Below are 14524 nucleotides of genomic sequence, written 5' to 3' on the forward strand. Positions count from 1 at the left end.
TGTTCTCGGATAATACAATTCTAGCATGAATAATAAACATTTATCATGATATAAGGAAATAAAATAATAACATTATTATTGCCTCTAGGGCATATTTCCTTCACCTGGGAGTCCTAGTAGGACTCCTCACACTTGGCGCGCCCCCTCTAGGGCCGGCCTCTCCCTCCCTCCTTTATATACGGGGGTAGGGGGCACCTCTAGAGACAACAATTGATCGCTTGGATCTTTTAGCCGTGTGCGGTGCCCCTCTCCACCATAGTCCACCTCGATAATATTGTAGCGGTGCTTAGGCGAAACCCTGCGATGGTAGAACATCAACATCGTCATCACGCCATCGTGCTGATGGAACTCTCCCTCAAAGCTCGGCTGGATCGGAGTTCGAGGGACGTCATCGAGTTGAACGTGTGCAAAACTCGGAGGTGCCGTGCGTTTGGTACTTGATCGGTCGGATCGTGAAGACGTACGACTACATCAACCGCGTAGTGCTAACGCTTCCGCTTTCAGTCTACAAGGGTACGTGGACACACTCTCCCCTCTCGTTACTATGCATCACCATGATCTTGCGTGTGTGTAGGAATTTTTTGAAATTACTACGTTCCCCAACAGTGGCATCCGAGCCTGGTTTTATGTGTTGATGTTATATGCACGAGTAGAACACAAGTGAGTTGTGGGCGATACAAGTCATACTGCTTACCAGCATGTCATACTTTGGTTCGGCGGTATTGTTGGATGAAGCAGTCCAGACCGACATTACGCGTACGCTTACGCGAGACTGGTTCTACCTACGTGCTTTGCACACAGGTGGCTGGCGGGTGTCAGTTTCTCCAACTTTAGTTGAACCGAGTGTGGCTACACCCGGTCCTTGAGAAGGTTAAAACAGCACCAACTTGACAAACTATCATTGTGGTTTTGATGCGTAGGTAAGATTGGTTCTTGCTTAAGCCCATAGCAGCCACGTAAAACTTGCAACAACAAAGTAGAGGACGTCTACCTTGTTTTTGCAGGGCATGTTGTGATGTGATATGGTCAAGACATGATGCTATATTTTATTGTATGAGATGATCATGTTTTGTAACCGAGTTATCGGCAACTGGCAGGAGCCATATGGTTGTCGCTTTATTGTATGCAATGCAATCGCCCTGTAATGCTTTACTTTATCACTAAGCGTTAGCGATAGTCGTAGAAGCAATAGTTGGCGAGACGACAACGATGCTACGATGGAGATCAAGGTGTCACGCCGGTGACGATGGTGATCATGACGGTGCTTCGGAGATGGAGATCACAAGCACAAGATGATGATGGCCATATCATATCACTTATATTGATTGCATGTGATGTTTATCTTTTATGCATCTTATTTTCTTTGATTGACGGTAGCATTATAAGATGATCTGTCACTAAATTTCAAGATAAACGTGTTCTCCCTGAGTATGCACCATTCCCAAAGTTCGTCGTGCCCAGACACCACGTGATGATCGGGTGTGATAAGCTCTACGTCCATCTACAATGGGTGCAAGCCAGTTTTCCACACGCAGAATACTCAGGTTAAACTTAACGAGCCTAGCATATGCAGATATGGCCTCGGAACACTGAGACCGAAAGGTCGAGCGTGAATCATATAGTAGATATGATCAACATAGTGATGTTCACCATAGAAAACTACTCCATTTCACGTGATGATCGGTTATTGTTTAGTTGATTTGGATCACGTGATCACTTAGATGATTAGAGGGATGTCTATCTAAGTGGGAGTTCTTAAGTAATATGATTAATTGAACTTTAATTTATCATGAACTTAGTCCTGGTAGTATTAGCATATATATGTTGTAGATCAATAGCCCGCGTTTAGCTCCTCTATTTTATTTTTTATATGTTCCTAGAGAAAACTAAGTTGAAAGATGTTAGTAGCAATGATGCGGATTGGATCCGTGATCTGAGGATTATCCTCATTGCTGCACAGAAGAATTATGTCCTTGATGCACCGGTAGGTGACAGACCTATTGCAGGAGCAGATGCAAACGTTATGAACGTTTGGCTAGCTCAATATGATGACTACTTGATAGTTTAGTGCACCATGCTTAACAGCTTAGAATCGGGACTTCAAAGACATTTTGAGCGTCATGGATCATATGAGATGTTCCAGGAATTGAAGTTAATATTTAAAGCAAATACCCGAGTTGAGAGATATGAAGTCTCCAACAAGTTCTATAACTAAAAGATGGAGGAGAATAGCTCAAGCAGTGAGCATGTGTTCAGATTGTCTGGGTACTACAATCGCTTGAATCAAGTGGGAGTTAATCTTCCAGATAAAATAGTGATTGACAAAATTCTCTAGTCACCATCACCAAGTTAGTAGAACTTCGTAATGAACTATAGTATGCAAGGGATGACGAAAACGATTCCCGAGCTTTTCATGATGATGAAATCGATGAAGGCAGAAATCAAGAAAGAGCATCAAGTGTTGATGATTAACAAGACACTAGTTTCAAGAAAAGGGCAAAGGGAAGAAAGGGAACTTCAAGAAGAACGGCAAGCAAGTTGCTTCTCAAGTGAAGAAGCCCAAGTCTGGACCTAAGCCTGAGACTAAGTGCTTCTACTACAAAGGGACTGGTCACTGGAAGCAGAACTGCCCCAAGTATTTGGTGGATAAGAAGGATGGCAAAGTGAACAATGCTATATTTGATATACATGTCATTGATGTGTACTTTACTAGTGTTTATAGCAACCCCTCGGTATTTGATACTGGTTCAGTTGCTAAGAGTAGTAACTCCAAACGGGAGTTGCAGAATGAACAGAGACTAGTTAAGGGTGAAGTGACGATGTGTGTTGGAAGTGGTTCCAAGATTGATATGATCATCATCGCACACTCCCTATACTTTCGAGATTAGTGTTAAACCTAAATAGATGTTATTTGGTGTTTGCATTGAGCATGAATATGATTTGATCATGTTTATTGCAAAACGGTTATTCATTTAAGTTAGAGAATAATTGTTGTTTTGTTTACATGAATAAAACCTTCTACGGTCATACACCCAATGAAAATGGTTCGTTGGATCTCGATCGTAGTGATACACATATTCATAATATTGAAGCCAAAAGATGCAAAGTTAATAATGATAGTGCAACTTATTTGTGGCATTGCCGTTTAGGTCATATTGGTGTAAAGCGCATGAAGAAACTCCGTGCTGATGGGCTTTTGGAATCACTTTATTATGAATCATTTTGATGCTTGCGAACCATGCCTCATGGGCAAGATGACTAAGACTCCGTTCTCTGGAACAATGGAGCAAGCAACTGACTTGTTGGAAATAATACATACTGATGTATGCAGTCCGATGAGTGTTGAGGCTCGCGGCGGGTTCGTTATTTTCTGACCTTCACAGATGATTTGAGCAGATATGGGTATATCTACTTGATGAAACATAAGTCTGAAACATTTGAAAAGTTCAAAGAACTTCAGAGTGAAGTGGAAAATCATCGTGACAAGAAAATAAAGTTTCTACGTCTGATCGCAGAGACAAATATTTGAGTTACGAGTTTGATCTTCAATTAAAACAATATGGAATAGTTTTACAAAATCGTGCCACCTGGAACACCACAATATAATGGTGTGTTCAAACATCATAACCGTACTATTATTGGATATAGTGCAATCTATGATGTTTCTTACCAATTAATCACTATAGTTTTGGGGTTATGCATTAGAGACAACTGCATTCACGTTAAAAAGGGCACCATCTAAATCCGTTGAGACGACACCGTATGAACTATGGTTTGGCAAGAAACCAAAGTTGTCGTTTCTTAAAGTTTGGGGTTGCAATGCTTATAAGAAAAAGTTTCATCCTGATAAGTTCAAACCCAAATCGGAGAAATGTTTCTTCATAGGATACCCAAAGGAGACAGTTGGGTACACCTTCTATCACAGATCCGAAGGCAAGACATTCGTTGATGAGAATGGATCCTTTCTAGAGGAGTTTCTCTCGAAAGAATTGGGTGGGAGGAAAGTAGAACTTGATGAGGTAACTGTACCTGCTCCCTTATTGGAAAGTAGATCATCACAGAAATCTCTTTCTGTGACTCCTACACCAATTAGTGAGGAAGCTAATGATGATGATCATGTAACTTCAGATCAAGTTACTACCGAACCTCGTAGGTCAACCAGAGTGAAATCCGCACCAGAGTAGTACAGTAATCCTGTTCTGGAGGTCATGTTAATTGACCATGACGAACCTACGAACTATGAGGGAGCGATGATGAGCCTAGATTCCGCGAAATGGCTTGAGGCCATGAAATCTGAGATTGGAACCATGTATGAGAACAAAGTATGGACTTTGATTGACTTGCCCGTTGATCGGTGAGTCATTAAGAATAAATGGATCTTCAAGAGGAAGACGGACGCTGATAGTAGTGTTACTATCTACAAAGCTCGAATTGTCGCAAAGTGTTTTCGACAAGTTCAAGGTGTTGACTACAATGAGATTTTCTCACTCGTATCGATGCTTAAAAGTCTGTCCGGATCATGTTAGAAGTTGCCACATTTTATGAAATCTGGCAAATGGATGTTAAAGTTGTATTCCTTCATGGATTTCTTAAAAAGAAGAGTTGTATATGATGCAACCAGAAGGTTTTGTCGACCCTAAAGGTGCTAACAAAGTGAGCAAGCTCCAGCGATCCATCTATGGACTGGTGCAAGCATCTCGGAGTTGGAATATATGCTTTGATAAAGTGATCAAAGTATATGGTTTTATACAGACTTGCGGTGAAGCTTGTATTTACAAGAAAGTGAGTGGGAGCACTACAACGTTTCTGATAAGTATATGTGAATGACATATTGTTGATCGGAAAGAATGTAGAATTTTCTGGAAAGCATAAAGGAGTTTTTTTAAAGAAAGACCTCGATGAAGCTGCTTACACATTGAGCATCAAGATCTATACAGATAGATCAAGACGCTTGATAAGTTATTTCAATGAGTACATACCTTGACAAAATTTTGAAGTAGTTCAAAATGGAACAGTCAAAGAAGGAGTTCTTGCCTGTGTTGCAAGGTGTGAAGTTGAGTAAAGACTCAAAATCCGACCACAGCAGAAAATAGAAAGAGGATGATAAGTCATTCCCTATGCCTCACTCATAGGTTCTATAAAGTATGCTATGTTGTTTACCAGTCCTATTGTATACCTTAGCATCTTTCTGGCAAGGGAGTACAATAGTGATCTAGGAGTAGATCACTGGACAACGGTCAAAATTATCCTTAGAGGACTAAGGAAATATTTCTCGGTTATGAAGGTGATAAAAGAGTTCATCGTAAAGAGTTACGTCCATGCATGCTTTTTACATCGATCTAGATGACTCTAAGTCTCAATCTGGATACATATTGAAAGTGGGAGCAATTAGCTAGAGTAGCTCCGTGCAGAGCATTGTAGACATAGAAATTTGCGAAATACATATAGATCTGAATGTTACAGACCTGTAGACTAAACTTATCTCACAAGAAAAACATGATCACTGAGGGAGTCCTGGATTAGGGGGTATCCGGACAGCTGGACTATATCCTTTGGCCGGACTGTTGGACTATGAAGATACAAGATTGAAGACTCCGTCCCGTGTCCGGATGGGACTCTCTTTGGCGTGGAAGGCAAGCTTGGCAATACGGATATGTAGATCTCCTTCTCTGTAACCAACTCTATGTAACCCTAGCCCCCTCCGGTGTCTATATAAACCGGAGGGTTTTAGTCCGTAGGACAACAGACAATCATACCATAGGCTAGCTTCTAGGGTTTAGCCTCTTCGATTTCGTGGTAGATCAACTCTTGTACTACTCATATTATCAAGAACAATCAAGCAGGACGTAGGGTATTACCTCCATCAAGAGGGGCCGAACCTGGGTAAAACATCGTGTCCCCTGCCTCCTGTTACCATCTGCCTTAGACGCATAGTTCGGGACCCCCTACCCGAGATCCGCCGGTTTTGACACCGACATTGGTGCTTTCATTGAGAGTTCCGCTGTGTCGTCACCGTAAGGAAGGATGCCTCGTCTTGTCGTTAAAAACAACATTACCACCGGGGGAGCCCTGCTGTCGGCCAAACTCTCCGGCTAGGCAGTTTCATCATGACCGCCCGTTCGGCTGCTGCACCGACGATGACTTCTCGAGTCATCGAAAACAGCCTCCACGTCGGCTCGGAATTCGCCGAGCAGATGGATCCAATGGAGCTCTATTCCCTAAACGAACTCTTGGATCGCATCACCGCCTTGGAAGTTGCTACGGACTATGATCGGATTGGGCTTAAACCCGATCAAAGGGAGATTAACTCTCCACCGGTCACCCATCATATTGCGATGGTGGAGGAACAATGCGGCGATTCTCCCTCTATCTTGAGGACTAACTATGTCCGGATTCCTGAGCTCTCCGAGCCGGATACCCGTTTACGGGAGGACATCACCCAAGCCCTGAACCTAGAGTCAGGCAGCGGGCCAGACTTATCGGGCAACATCCCGGAACCCGAACTTCCAAGATTGGAAACTCCTCGGCCCCTGGGTCTCAGATCGGGTAAGGGTTCGGACTCAAATCCACCCACCCACCCAAGCATAAACGATCTTTCCCACATCAGGCAAGAGCCCCAGGAAACAGTACATCATTATTGGGCCAGATTCCTCCTTGTGATGAACAAGGTTAAGGACTGTCGCGAGGAAGACGCAGTCTCATTTTTCTGCAATAATTGCACGGACAAGGGAATCCTTAACGCCATAAGTCGCCATGACATATCACGCTTCGCTGACTTGGCGTCCATCGTACGAAAGTATTGTGCGATGGAAAGCGCCTGGAAAACCGAAACGAAATTTTGGGATAATCCGGCTCCGAATATACACCCAGTCCGAAGCAAAAGGGTGCACTATCATAAGACACCCAAGTTAATTACAAAGAAGCAAAAACCCTTTACAGGGCGTGGAACCGTATTGGAGGGATGGCTCAACGGACCCTGCAAAATTCATAGTACAGCGGATACCATACCAACACACAGCCTTAGAGCATGTTGGGTACTCCGGCAGGTGGCCAAAGTGATGAGGATCTTCTCATCCCAGATGCCACAGAGCACCATCCCGGGGATAATAATACAGTATTCACAGTCTTCGATACCTTCACATCAAATAATAGGCACAAGCGAACACTCCGTAGCCTTGCCGTTCTGCCACATGGCAGCAATAAATCCATGGAGTGACACGGCTATTACCTTCAATGCCAGTGACAAACCCAAATTCCGAATAGCCCGAGCACCAGCCGCACTGGTCCTCAGTCCAATTGTGGACGGCGGCAGTGGATTAAACCTCATTTATGAGGAAACTCTTCAAAAAATGGAAATAGACTGGAACCGCATTGAGCGAAGCAGCACCACCTTCAGAGGAATCATCCCCAGTCAGGAAGCACACTGTGTTGGGAAAATCACACTAGATGTGCTATTCGGCACGCCGGAGAACTATAGGTCCGAAGAAATTACATTCCAAGTGGCCCCGTTCAGTAGCGGATACCACGCCCTTTGGGTGTTAATCACATAGCGATGTGAACTAGATTATAGACTCTAGTAAACCCTTTGGGTATTAGTCACATGGAGATGTGAACTAATCACATAAAGATGTGAACTAGATTATTGACTCTAGTGCAAGTGGGAGACTGAAGGAAATATGCCCTAGAGGCAATAATAAAGTTATTATTTATTTCCTTATATCATGATAAATGTTTATTATTCATGCTAGAATTGTATTAACCGGAAACATGATACATGTGTGAATACATAGACAAACAGAGTGTCACTAGTATGCCTCTACTTGACTAGCTCGTTGATCAAAGATGGTTATGTTTCCTAGCCATAGACAAAGAGTTGTCATTTGATTAACGGGATCACATCATTAGGAGAATGATGTGATTGACTTGACCCATTCCGTTAGCTTAGCACTTGATCGTTTAGTTTGTTGCTATTGCTTTCTTCATGACTTATACATGTTCCTACGACTATGAGATTATGCAACTCCCGTTTACCAAAGGAACACTTTGTGTGCTACCAAACGTCACAACGTAACTGGGTGATTATAAAGGTGCTCTACAGGTGTCTCCGAAGGTACTTGTTGGGTTGGCGTATTTCGAGATTAGGATTTGTCACTCCGATTGTCGGAGAGGTATCTCTGGGCCCACTCGGTAATACACATTACTTAAGCCTTGCAAGCATTGCAACTAATGAGTTAGTTGCGGGATGATGTATTAAGGAATGAGTAAAGAGACTTGCCGGTAACGAGATTGAACTCAGTATTGAGATACCGACGATCGAATCTCGGGCAAGTAACATACCGATGACAAAGGGAACAACGTATGTTGTTATGCGGTTTGACCAATAAAGATCTGCGTAGAATATGTAGGAGCAATATGAACATCCAGGTTCCGCTATTGGTTATTGACCGGAGACGTGTCTCGGTCATGTCTACATAGTTCTCGAACCCGTAGGGTCCGCACGCTTAAAGTTCGATGATTGTTATATTATGAGTTTATGGTTTTTGATGTACCGAAGGTAGTTCGGAGTCCCGGATAAGATCGGGGACATGACGAGGAGTCTCGAAATGGTCGAGACGTAAAGATCGATATATTGGATGACTATATTCGGACATCGGAAAGGTTCCGAGTGATTCGGGTATTTTCGGAGTACTAGGGAGTTACGGGAATTCACCGGGAGAAGTATTGGGCCTTATTGGGCCATACGGGAATAGAGGAGAGAGGCCAAAAGGAAGGAGGCACGCGCCCCCCTTCTGGTCCGAATTGGACATAGGGTGCAGCCCCCTTTTCCTTTTTCCCTCCCCCTCTTTCCTTCTCTCCTACTCCAGAAAGGAAAGGGCATTCCTAGTAGGACTTGGGAGTCCTAGTAGGACTCCACACACTTGGTGCGCCCCCTCTGAGGCCGGCCTCTCCCTCCCTCCTTCATATACGGGAGCAGGGGGCACCTCTAGAGACAACAATTGATCTCTTGGACCTTTTAGCCGTGTGTGGTGCCCCTCTCCACCATAGTCCACCTCGATAATATCGCAGCGGTGCTTAGGCGAAGCCCTACGACGGTAGAACATCAACATCGTCACCACGCCGTCGTGCTGACGGAACTCTCCCTCAAAGCTCGGCTGGATCGGAGTTCGAGGGACGTCATCGAGTTGGACGTGTGCAGAACTCGGAGGTGCCGTGCGTTCGGTACTTGATCGGTCGGATCGTGAAGACGTACGACTACATCAATCGCGTTGTGCTAACGCTTCCGCTTTCGGTCTACGAGGGTACGTGGACACACTCTCCCCTCTCATTACTATGCATCACCATGATCTCTGCGTGTGCGTGCGAAATTTTTGAAATTACTACGTTCCCCAACAGTTTGAAGAGGTGTGGCTATGAGCAGGATCGGTACAACCATTTGAAGGGCATTATTTGCCAGATCTGGCTTCTCCAGCTCCGGTCGCTGTACCGGCAATGGTGACTGCACTGAATTATGTTGGTCAACCCACTATAGATTGTAGTGGCCAGATTTTCGTGAGAGTTCATCTCTCCAGATCTGGCGGTTGTCTTTGGCGATTTGATGCAACAACAGACATTGACTTGATGTAGAGGGTATGGTAGTGCAGCAGCGGCGACGGTTTCCTAACCAACGCACGTAGCTATTGGGTTTGTGAAAAGTGGTGGTGACAACACATATTGACTTCGACGAACTCCAGGATGAAAACCTAGGTCTAACTCAAGTTGGTTAACTGGCAATGGCGATGTTTTGCGTCGTAACTTTGTTGAAGGCATTGCTCGTATATGCTCATGATTGTTCTTCAGGTGAAAATCTAGAATGTAGCCTTTAATGGTTGGATCTAGTAAGGGCGGCACTTGAGCGACGCTCCCTTCCTGAAGATGTTGCTATTGAAAAACCTCATTGTCCTTTGTGGTGTCATGAGATGATTGGTGTGGATATGGCCATAGCTATAGTTTGTCGATGGTGGTTTTGGTTAGTTCGGCTTTTTTCTCGCTTGCGCATGACTATGGTCTTCTATGACTTTGCTATCTGCCGACATGTTTTCTGTGCGTGTGCGTTAGTGTTGACTGTGTGCATCCTAATTATGCAGATGTCGGATGTGTGCTCATCGTATTTGTATCCTCTTGATGCTTCATTTTGAGTCAATAAAATCCACTCTGTCGAAAAATACTACCACTAGGGTCCTGAGAGCTACTGGTTCAGACATGGATATAGAGAGCGGCCCTAAGTCCTAACAAGTATGATCATCAAGACTATCTCTGGCAATAGTAGCAGAGTTGTGGGACACCAGCACACAGCCGTCTGGCCAAGCATTCTAGTTTTTAGGACCTGTCTTGAACAGTTCGACAACCTCAACCATAGCAGCAAAGCAGAGAGAGTATCTAGTGATACGGGAGGCTAGATGCTCCAATGATACGAGATGACGTGAGTCGTTGGATATGAAATCCAAAGGTTAGAGGATAGGCTACTGAAAATTTTCAAAAAAGACCTCTAGAAATTTGATATTCATGCACAAGTCCAGGAGCTCATCCTGTGGCCCTTGGATTTCAGATCCAACAACCCACATTGTCTCATATCATGGGAGCATGTAGCCTTTGGTATCACCTGATACTTTCTCCAACAAAGCAATGCTTGGTCCTCTGAAGTACTCCGTACTATGGGAGGGGCAATAGGAGAGCTCCGTATTCACATGCCTCACAAGCTCACAATACTCCCATGCAATAGAGAAAGTCGTGTCTCATTGCCCAATAATCTTTTGCAACACTTCCTCTGCTTGGACTGCTCTTTTATAGACTGCAGATTCTTGATTGATCTCTTTGACTTTCTGGAAGAAAACCGTGTCCTCTCCTCAGGTGAGGCCGCCCCCCGGCGTGACGCGCGGCTCGCCCTCGCCGCGTCGATCCAGCGGCAGTGCACGCACTGGCGCCAGCGAGGGAAACGCTGGGCGGTGTGTGAGGGTGATGAGAACACACGGTTCTTTCACGCCTCGGCTACGCAGCAGCGCCGCCGCAACTCCATCAGCGTCCTGGAAGTTGAAGGTGTTCGGGCGGTGGATCATGCGGGGAAGGCCGCGGCGCTGCTGGCCTTCTACTCTGCGCTACTGGGCCGTCCCAGGGAGCCGGTGTGGCGCTTTGACCTAGCGGCCCTCTATGCCCAGGCTCCTCGAGTCGATGGCGCGAAGGTGGTGGCCCAGTTCGATCTGGCTGAGATCAAAACGGCTATCAACAAGCTCGATCTTCGAGCGCGCCAGGCCCCGATGGGCTTGGCCCCGCCTTCTACCAGGCGGCGTGGGGGTGGCCACCGATCTTCTCCGGCTATTCAACGAATTCCATGCCGGCGCCGCTCGGTTGGATGGGATCAACCGAGCCTACGTCGCCCTGCTCCCCAAAGGAGTTGGCGTGCCGACCCCCGCCTCCTTCCGCCCGGTCTCGCTGCAAAATGGCGATGTGAAGATCCTGTGCAGAGGGCTCACATCGAGGATGCAGCAACAAATCGCCCTCTTGATCGATGAGGACCAATCTGGCTTTGTGCGGGGGTGAAGCATCTCCGAGAATTTTGTCTATGCCATCGAGCTCGTACAGTGTTGTCACAGGTGGGCGGCGCTCGTGGTGGTTCTTAAGCTCGACTACGCCAAAGCTTTCGCCTCCATCAACTGGGAGAGCCTGCGCACGATCATGATGGTGCGGGGGTTCCCGTCTCGGTGGTGCGACTGGATTGATGCTCTCTTCCACTCCTCGCGCTCGGTCGTTCTGCTCAATCACGTGTTGGGGCGATGGTTCCAGGTGAAATGCGGGCTCCGGCAGGGGGACCCCATTTCCCCCTACCTCTTCCTCATCGTCGCTGACGTCCTCCAGCAGCTCATTCATCAGGATGATGTGATGCGGCACCCTCTGCTGCCTGAGGCACCTGCGGTTGTGCTTCAGTATGCCGATGACACGCTGATAATCATGCATGTGTGCGCGGATGGGATAGCTCGCCTGCGGCAAATCCTCGACCAGTTCACCGACGCCACGGGACTGATGATCAACTTCTCCAAAAGTACCTTGGTACCGATGCATATGGAGGGCGAGGTGCTGGAGCGGGTGGTGACCGCCCTTGGCTGTGCCACGGGCACGTTCCCGCAGACTTACCTTGGCCTCCCGCCGTCATGGGACAAACTATGCTTCACAGATTTCCTGCCCATGATTGCGAAGGTGGACAAGTACCTCGCTGGATGGGCGGCACGCCTTCTTCTTGAAGGAAATATGCCCTAGAGGCAATAATAAAGTTATTATTTATTTCCTTATATCATGATAAATGTTTATTATTCATGCTACAATTGTATTAACCAGAAACATAATACATGTGTGAATACATAGACAAACAGAGTGTCACTAGTATGCCTCTACTTGACTAGCTCCTTAATCGAAGATGGTTATGTTTCCTAACCATAAACAAAAGAGTTGTTATTTGATTAACGGGATCACATCATTAGGAGAATGATGTGATTGACATGACCCATTCCATTAGCTTAGCACCCGATCGTTTAGTATGTTGCTATTGCTTTCTTCATGACTTATACATGTTCCTATGACTATGAGATTATGCAACTCCCATTTGCCGGAGGAACACTTTGTGTGCTACCAAATGTCACAACGTAACTGGGTGATTATAAAGGAGCTCTACAGGTGTCTCCAAAGGTACATGTTGGGTTGGCGTATTTCGAGATTAGGATTTGTCACTCCGTTTGTCAGAGAGGTATCTCTGGGCCCTCTCGGTAATGCACATCACATAAGCCTTGCAAGCATTGCAACTAATGAGTTAGTTGCGAGATGATGTATTACGAAACGAGTAAATAGACTTGCCGGTAACGAGATTGAACTAGGTATTGAGATACCAACGATCGAATCTCGGGCAAGTAACATACCGATGACAAAGGGAACAAAGTATGTTGTTATGCGGTCTGACCGATAAAGATCTTCGTAGAATATGTAGGAGCCAATATGAGCATCCAGGTTCTGCTATTGGTTATTGACCGGAGACGTGTCTCGGTCATGTCTACATTGTTCTCAAACCCGTAGGGTCCGCACGCTTAAGGTTTCAATGACAGTTATATTATGAGTTTATGCTTTTTGATGTACCAAAGTTTGTTCGGAGTCCCGGATGTGATCACGGACATGACGAGGAGTCTCGAAATGGTCGAGACATAAAGATTGATATATTGGAAGCCTATATTTGGATATCGGAAGTGTTCCGGGTGAAATCGGGATTTTACCGGAGTACCGGGAGGTTACCGGAACCCCCCGGGAGGTATATGGGCCTTAGTGGGCTTTAGTGGAAGAGAGGAGAGGTGGCCAGGGCTGGGCCGTGCGCCCCTCCCCCCCCCCTAGTCCTAATAGGACAAGGAGAGGGGGCGGCGCCCACCTTCCTTCTCTCTCTCCTCTTTCCCCCTTCCCGAATCCTATTCCAACTAGGAAAGGGGGGAATCCTACTCCCGGTGGGAGTAGGACTCCTCCTGGCGCGCCCTCCTCCTGGCCGGCCGCACCCCCCCCCCTTGATCCTTTATATACGGGGGCAGGGGGCACCCCTAGACACACAAGTTGATCCACGTGATCATATTCTTAGCCGTGTGTGGTGCCCCCTTCCACCATAATCCTCGATAATATTGTAGCGGTGCTTAGGCGAAGCCCTGCGACGGTAGAACATCAAGATCGTCACCACGCCGTCGTGCTGATGGAACTCTTCCCTGACACTTTGCTGGATCGGAGTCCGGGGATCGTCATCGAGCTGAACGTGTGCTAAAACTCGGAGGTGCCGTAGTTTCGGTGCTTGATCGGTCGGGCCGTGAAGACGTACGACTACATCAACTGCGTTGTGCTAACGCTTCCGCTGTCGGTCTACAAGGGTACGTAGATCACACTCTCCCCTCTCGTTGCTATGCATCACCATGATCTTGCGTGTGCGTAGGAAATTTTTTGAAATTACTACGTTTCCCAACAGTGGCATCCGAGCCTAGGTTTTATGTGTTGATGTTATTTGCACGAGTAGAACACAAGTGAGTTGTGGGCGATATAAGTCATACTGCTTACCAGCATGTCATACTTTGGTTCGGCGGTATTGTTGGACGAAGCGGCCCGGACCGACATTACGCGTACGCTTACGCGAGACCGGTTCTCCCGGCGTGCTTTGCACAAAGGTGGCTAGCGGGTGACAGTTTCTCCAACTTTAGTTGAACCGAGTGTGGCTACGCCCGGTCCTTGCGAAGGTTAAAACAGCACCAACTTGACAAACTATCGTTGTGGTTTTGATGCGTAGGTAAGATTGGTTCTTGCTTAAGCCCGTAGCAGCCACATAAAACTTGCAACAACAAAGTAGAGGACGTCTAACTTGTTTTTGCAGGGCATGTTGTGATGTGATATGGTCAAGACATGATGCTAAATTTTATTGTATGAGATGATCATGTTTTGTAACCAAGTTATTGGCAACTGGCAGGAGCCATATGGTTGTCGC

This window comes from Triticum urartu, chromosome 5, assembly GCF_003073215.2.
Source record: "Triticum urartu cultivar G1812 chromosome 5, Tu2.1, whole genome shotgun sequence".
Classification (NCBI taxonomy): Eukaryota; Viridiplantae; Streptophyta; class Magnoliopsida; order Poales; family Poaceae; genus Triticum; species Triticum urartu.